The 6,000-nt window shown below is 44.5% G+C and overlaps 1 protein-coding gene across 5 annotated transcripts in view; it reads left to right on the top strand.

Moving 5' to 3' along the window:
* The first annotated feature begins 472 nt into the window (after positions 1 to 472).
* Positions 473 to 6,000, top strand: part of EYA4 (EYA transcriptional coactivator and phosphatase 4) — a 250,553-nt gene continuing 245,025 nt past the window's right edge. For all 5 annotated transcript variants that reach the window (XM_037132776.2, XM_037132775.2, XM_037132773.2 and 2 more), the window contains exon 1: positions 473 to 1,017. The gene's annotated coding sequence lies outside the window, so the exon portion shown is untranslated. The remainder of the gene's footprint in view (positions 1,018 to 6,000) is intronic.

Here is a 6,000-nt window from a genome sequence, read left to right as displayed (position 1 = left end):
TCTTCACGGAAAAGGGTATTTCCTCCCTTCAGCAAAAGCTTCCCCAGTCTGGCCAGGGTTGGTTTTTATTTTACGTTGTTGCAAAGAGGCGAAGTCCCTTCTGTCTCCTCCCTCGGGGTAAGTGGAAAAGAATCCATCAGGACGTCCACAGTGGCCTACGACCGGGGACAGGGTAGCGGCAAAATTAGACAACTCAGAGACTGCCCCGCAGCAGCAGGTGGGGACAGACAACAGTTCCCTAGTCCCGGCAGAGGACTGCGGCCGCGGGTCCCTCCCCTCAACCCGGAGGTCGCAGCGGCCGGCGCCCGGATGGTGGGGGGCGGGGTGGGGACGGCGCTGAGAGCACGGAGATTACCCCGGCGCCACCGGGGACGCCCAGGGTCCCAAGCGGTTCCTCACGCAGGACCGCAAACGATGACAACAGACAGTCGTCACCCGAGGTCGAATAAAAAAGGGACAGTTCTCTGCGATCAGCCGCCCCTCGCTGCCTGCCTCCAGGCCTCGGGCAGCCTCCAGTGGCCGCGGCGCCGCCGCTGGCGTCCCCCGCCCCCATCCCCGCGCGCAAGTGCGAGGCTGCCCGCGGCGCGGCGCACGCTCGGCTACTTTCGGCTTCCGCGCAAAACTTCGAGCCGGTCCACGTGAAGTTGTCGCTCCCCTTTCAGAGGGGGATAGAACTTTGGGAAACGCTGGGGAGTGACGACCGTGGCGGCCGGGCGCGCGCTCTCTTTTTCTTTTCTACTTTTCCCCGCCCGTCGTCAGTCCAGAGTTTTGGCTCCTCTTTTTTCCTCCTCCCCCTCGGAGCCTGCTTGTCCCCCCGCCCCGTTTCTCCCCCACTTGTGTACGCTATTTGTTGGGGGGGGGGGAACGAAGGGGATGTCCTGTTTTCACCAGAGGCACAGCGCGAAGGGGAAACTTCGACACTGGAAAGAACGAGAATAAATACCTAAACACGGACGCACGGATCCCCTGCTGGGACACTTGAACTTCAAAATCCCGAGGCGGTTGGATCGGCAAGAGGTGAGTGCCCCTTCTTCCGACCCTTGTCCTGGGGCTGGCCCACGGGGATTTAGGTTGAAGGGGCCCGTGAACTCCACCCGGGAAAGTGCGCCAGGCGCTGGGGAGGGAAGGTGAGCCGGGGGACAGGGTGAGCGCCCGGGTCCCCGCGGATGTTCGGAGGTGGAGTGCCGCACCCCAGGGGGCCCGGGCCGCGCGGACTGCAGCGGTGCGTTCGCGCTGGAGTTTGCCCCCGCGCGCAGAAGGTCCCGGCTGATCTTCCCGCGGCTTGCGGGGCTGCCTTGGAGGCGGCGATGCGCCGCTGCCTGATTGCACTGTGCCCCTGCATCGCAGAGACGCGCATCCCGGGGTCTCCCTTCCATCCTTCCTTTGACATTTACTACTTTGTGATAAACCCCGAAATGAGCCTGGCTGAAAGATGCCGATCCCGGTACCGGGGAAGGCCCCGGGCGCCTGGGCTTTTTACGGTGCAGGGTGCGTGTGTACGGTCAGTGCTTGTGCTCCAATCTCCAGGCACGAACCGGGCTTTTAAACTGCGGCCATCCTACGCTAATCGGTTTTTTGGTGGCGTGGTCCGAACGTCTGCAGTTTGCCAGGGTCCGTGAAATTAGAGGCGCCTTGTCAGAGGAGTCGCGTTCATTGGCCCGGGACTCGAATGCCATGGAGGGATTATAGCTTCTCCAAACGAAGAGACCTGGCTGGGGGAGCAGGTTTTCTCTCGTTTCCAAGCCTTCTGGTTTGGGGGTGGCTGTGGGACTGGACACGGCTCGCTGTGTTCGTGCGGTTAAGCGGGATTTGGAAGTAGACAGTGTGCGTGCTTGTTTTATTTTGCTCCACACAGCAGCCAGAACTTTCGTTTAGTAGCATTTTAAAGACGTTTCTTTCTTTGTATACGTTATTCGGAACAGCTTGGAGCTATTAGGGAATTTTCCGACCGAGTCACTTGGCAGAGTCGTGGCGAAACTGGAGAGCGCAGTTTAATTTTTGTCATCTTTTCCCTGGTTGGGGTGGCGGTGTCTCCCCTCACCGCCACCTCTCTGCCCCCTTCCTGGAAGGTTAGGGGGTTTGTTCTTCGGGTGAGTGTGTGTAGGGGGAGGGGAGGCGGATGGGGTGTTGTTTGGAGACCGTCTTCTCTCCCCTGTCTCCTGCGCTCCCGAGCGGGCACTCATTCGTGCCTCTCAATCTGAGGGTAGTGGAGGAAGGTGCCGGGCCCTCGGCCTTTCTGCCGAAGTGCAAAAGAGCGACGGGGAGTGTGTTTTGGTTTCAGAGCAGTTCCACGTGGAGCACCTCCGTGTGTGTGTGTGTGTGTGTGTGTGTGTGTGTGTTGTGTACTTGATCTGTGAGGAGGTAACAGGAGTCTCGTGTTCAAACCCAGTGGGCTGTTGGCCATTAATTTGCTTTCCTGGCTGTCATTACAGACACTTCCAAAATCTGATACCTAAGAGAACCAACAGGTTAGGTTTCACATTAAGAGCTCATACTTAACAGTTTTCTTTCTCCCTTACCCCTTTTGGCTTGGCACCCTGGGATCAGCGTAACTCATGGAGCGAAACATATCTTCTCGAATATGGTATTTTGTTCTTTCCATCGGCAGCCACTTTTTGCGCCCTCCGCCGCTGGTCAGTTTCGGTGCGGGCTCCTGCGGGACCGAGGTGGGGCGTCTCGGGAGCGTTTAACAGCCGCCCGCTCGCCGTCAACAGCTTCTGAAGTTTCATTTACACATAGTGACTGACAGTATTGCAAGTTGACGATGTTTTTTTTTTTTCTTTGTTGAGCTTTTAATTTTTAAAAACCTCCCCAGGACAAGGATTATATCTGATAACCTTTTCAGTCCAGAACTTCTTAAGTAGAAATATTGTTTATTGTTGTTGTTGTTTTCTTTTACAATATTTCTGGTTGGCCTGTATAGAGCCCAAGAGCCAAAAACTAGGGAGGGTGACCGGAAGAGAACCCTCAAACAAAGTGCTTGATGCGTGGTATGGTGCGTTTTAGGAGACTGCTTTCAAAGGCATTTGTGTGTTTTTAAAAATAACAGTATCACAAGAAATAAGTAGCAGTAGTAACAAGAGACAAACTGTTTTGTGGGCCAGAGTCTAATTTTTATGGCCACAATAACAAATGCAGATATAACTATATCCATTTTTATTGTTATTATAAACCATAAAAATAGTTTGTTCCACCTGATTAAAAGTTGTAAGTCATTCAGAGTTAAACCAATTTTCAGAAATGACTGTACAAGAAAGTTAAAAACTTTAACAGTTATAGCTTTAAAAGTTACATAATTAGATTATCTGGAAACTGTTCCTTTTTTTTCTGATTAGTAGGGCTGTAGCCTTGTCTTTCATAACAAGTGAAGGTCTGAAATCAATGTCATTTTCAAAAGCCTGTTTTTCTTTGTCAATTTCCTGCAAATAGTATGTTTCAACATTTTAAGGCCATGATAATCAGTGGTTTCACAAGCAACTGGAATAAAAAATTACTTGATTATTTTTATTAATTAGTGAGTATTTTATTGGATGTTAGAAACTGAATATCTTTTACAAAATGAAAAGTTTTATTTATCTGTACATATTCATAGTTAATATTTATTTAAGTAACATGTTCGTTTAAAAATTAAAGAACCCAAGGCTTATATAAAAATAAATTGGTTCAAGAACAATTATTACTCATTTAAAAATACAGACAAAGCCTTCTCAAGGATTTGTAAAAGCTAGTTGAAACAAAATTGGCTGCATGAAAGTGTTTTTTTTTTTTTGAGGGGAGACTGGCAGATAAGTAGTTTGTCATTTTGCTATATTTTTTTTCTTTAAAAAAAAACCCTCTTGGAGTTAAAAAAAGAAACAGCCCTTCTTTCTAAGAGCTTCTTTTTTATTTGTATTGTGATTTGGGGTGTAAATAAATTTTACATGGCCACGGAAATGGGGTGTCCAGTTTCATGTTTTCAATGTCTGCTGCAGGCTCCAAATGACTGATGCCATGTCTAAAAATATGTTTATGTGGCTCGGTATTTCATTTTTAAAACATTCATCTACTGGAATCGAACTATCTAGAATTTTTAGAAAAGTAGGATGTAGAAAAATGTCACTGTTGTTATAAAAGATTAGGAGGTTAGAAAGTTCACATTCTAACTCTCAACTAATAAAATTAAACATATTTCACCCAATGGAACTTTCTGTGCAGAATTCAAAAAGAGGGGAGATAATCCTTTTCAAGACTCAGTGAAGTATTAAGTAATTCAAAAGTGCAAGTATTTATTATGTTTTTCATTATCTTTTTTCCCCACTAGGTTAAATTCGGGAACACTGAACATTCAGTGAAAACAGGCCCCTTTTTATAAGGAGTTTATTCACCATAGTTCTGTATTGCAGCTGCTGATCATATTTCATGGAGCTGTTAAAGCACTTAAAACCTAAAATTAGGTACTGTCTGGTTGTAAATATTTCAGATCACTCATCTAAAAAACAAACAGAAAAGCACGCTATCAGAACTAGAAGAGTCCTCCCATCAAAGAGCTGAACAATCCTCTACCAAAACCTTTGTTATTTTTTCACTGAGAATATGATCATGATAGTTTCTTCTACAAACGGATATTATTGTTGAATATTCTAAACTCTTAGAAGATGTCTCCCTGTAGAGTATCTTAAACTAACTGTATTCAGAAATACAGTTGGGGGATTTTATTACAATGGTTACTAGGTGAATGAAATCAACACCAAGGAGGAATGAGATGAGGTTGCTGTGTACCTGCTTCTCTCGTGAATCTTCCCCCAGGAACTAATAAAGAATATGCTTTTTAAAGCATTTGTTCTAGAAATGCGTGCGATGCAATGTGTTTTTAATAGCAGTGTACATAATACTGCATTTTGCAGTTATATGTGTTTTAATGTGGACAGCACTGAATATTCATTAAATTGTCCGTAGAGCCAAACTTAGTGTCATTTAACTTGAACTTGAGTGGAGGAAAATAAACAAGAGTCACATATTCAAATGCAGTACAAGCCACTTCGGTTGCTTCTTAGTTCGGAGACTTTGTAAACATGTCTGTAACCTACTACACTCGTGGAACTGCGCATTGATAAATGCCTTTGTGATTCACCGTATTGCTCTTGAAAGTCTGTGGTTCTTATTGTGATTGTGTCCCCATCCATGTTTTGACCGGTAAGGAATGAAAGTGAACACCACTATTCTTATTTCTTTAACTTCTTCTTACTCTTTCAGAAGCAGAGATGAAACAGATTAATTTAAAACTAGAAACCATTTTAAGTTATCAAAAACACATTTATATGGTGGTTTAAAACAGTTTCCGAGATGCTCCTTTGAGTCTCACGGTAACCTTTTCTGTCATTGAAAGGTGCTAATTGATCTTAGAGCACTGACATAATAGTATAGTTTGATATTTGAAACCTTTCAGCGTTGGTCTGGCCCTTTCCTCATCCAGAGGTTTCAGTACACCACTGATGAAGAAAAAGACAATATTAAAATACCAGGAAGTCTAAATTTGTCCTCTTATGAGACATTTTAATACAACATAGTCATATTTCAGAGCTTTTATTTATGTACAGTGGTATATTTATTTTAATGTATTTGTGGGCCCTGAGAAAAAGACTTATTATCATGCTAGGGTTTTTTAATATTATTTTTCACAGGTACACTTTTTTTTTAGATTGAAAATTTTAGGTGAACTCTAAATTGCTGGGATCATACTGGAATATTTTCAAAGTGAAGTTTTATTGGACAAATATAGAATAGCCATCTTGAAATTTTATATCTGAAGTATACTTTCTCCCATATATTTGTATCTTAAAGTGTATTTTATAATAGAAATCGCCAGTTTGGTTTTGTATAGTTGAATTTTTCTGTCTGTTTAAGTAACCGCCATTGTCATCATTAGTCTTTATCACCAGCATAATATCACAACTGACACTTACTGAAGAAGTCCTTTATGGAAAACACTTTCTTTTTGTGGGTTAGCTATTTTTAATCTTC

Source organism: Artibeus jamaicensis, unplaced genomic scaffold (assembly GCF_021234435.1).
Source record: "Artibeus jamaicensis isolate MK-2021 breed Jamaican fruit bat unplaced genomic scaffold, CSHL_Jam_final contig_387, whole genome shotgun sequence".
NCBI classification, from domain to species: Eukaryota; Metazoa; Chordata; class Mammalia; order Chiroptera; family Phyllostomidae; genus Artibeus; species Artibeus jamaicensis.
Note: the sequence above shows the minus strand (reverse complement) of the source record. Positions and strands in the feature narration are given on the sequence as shown.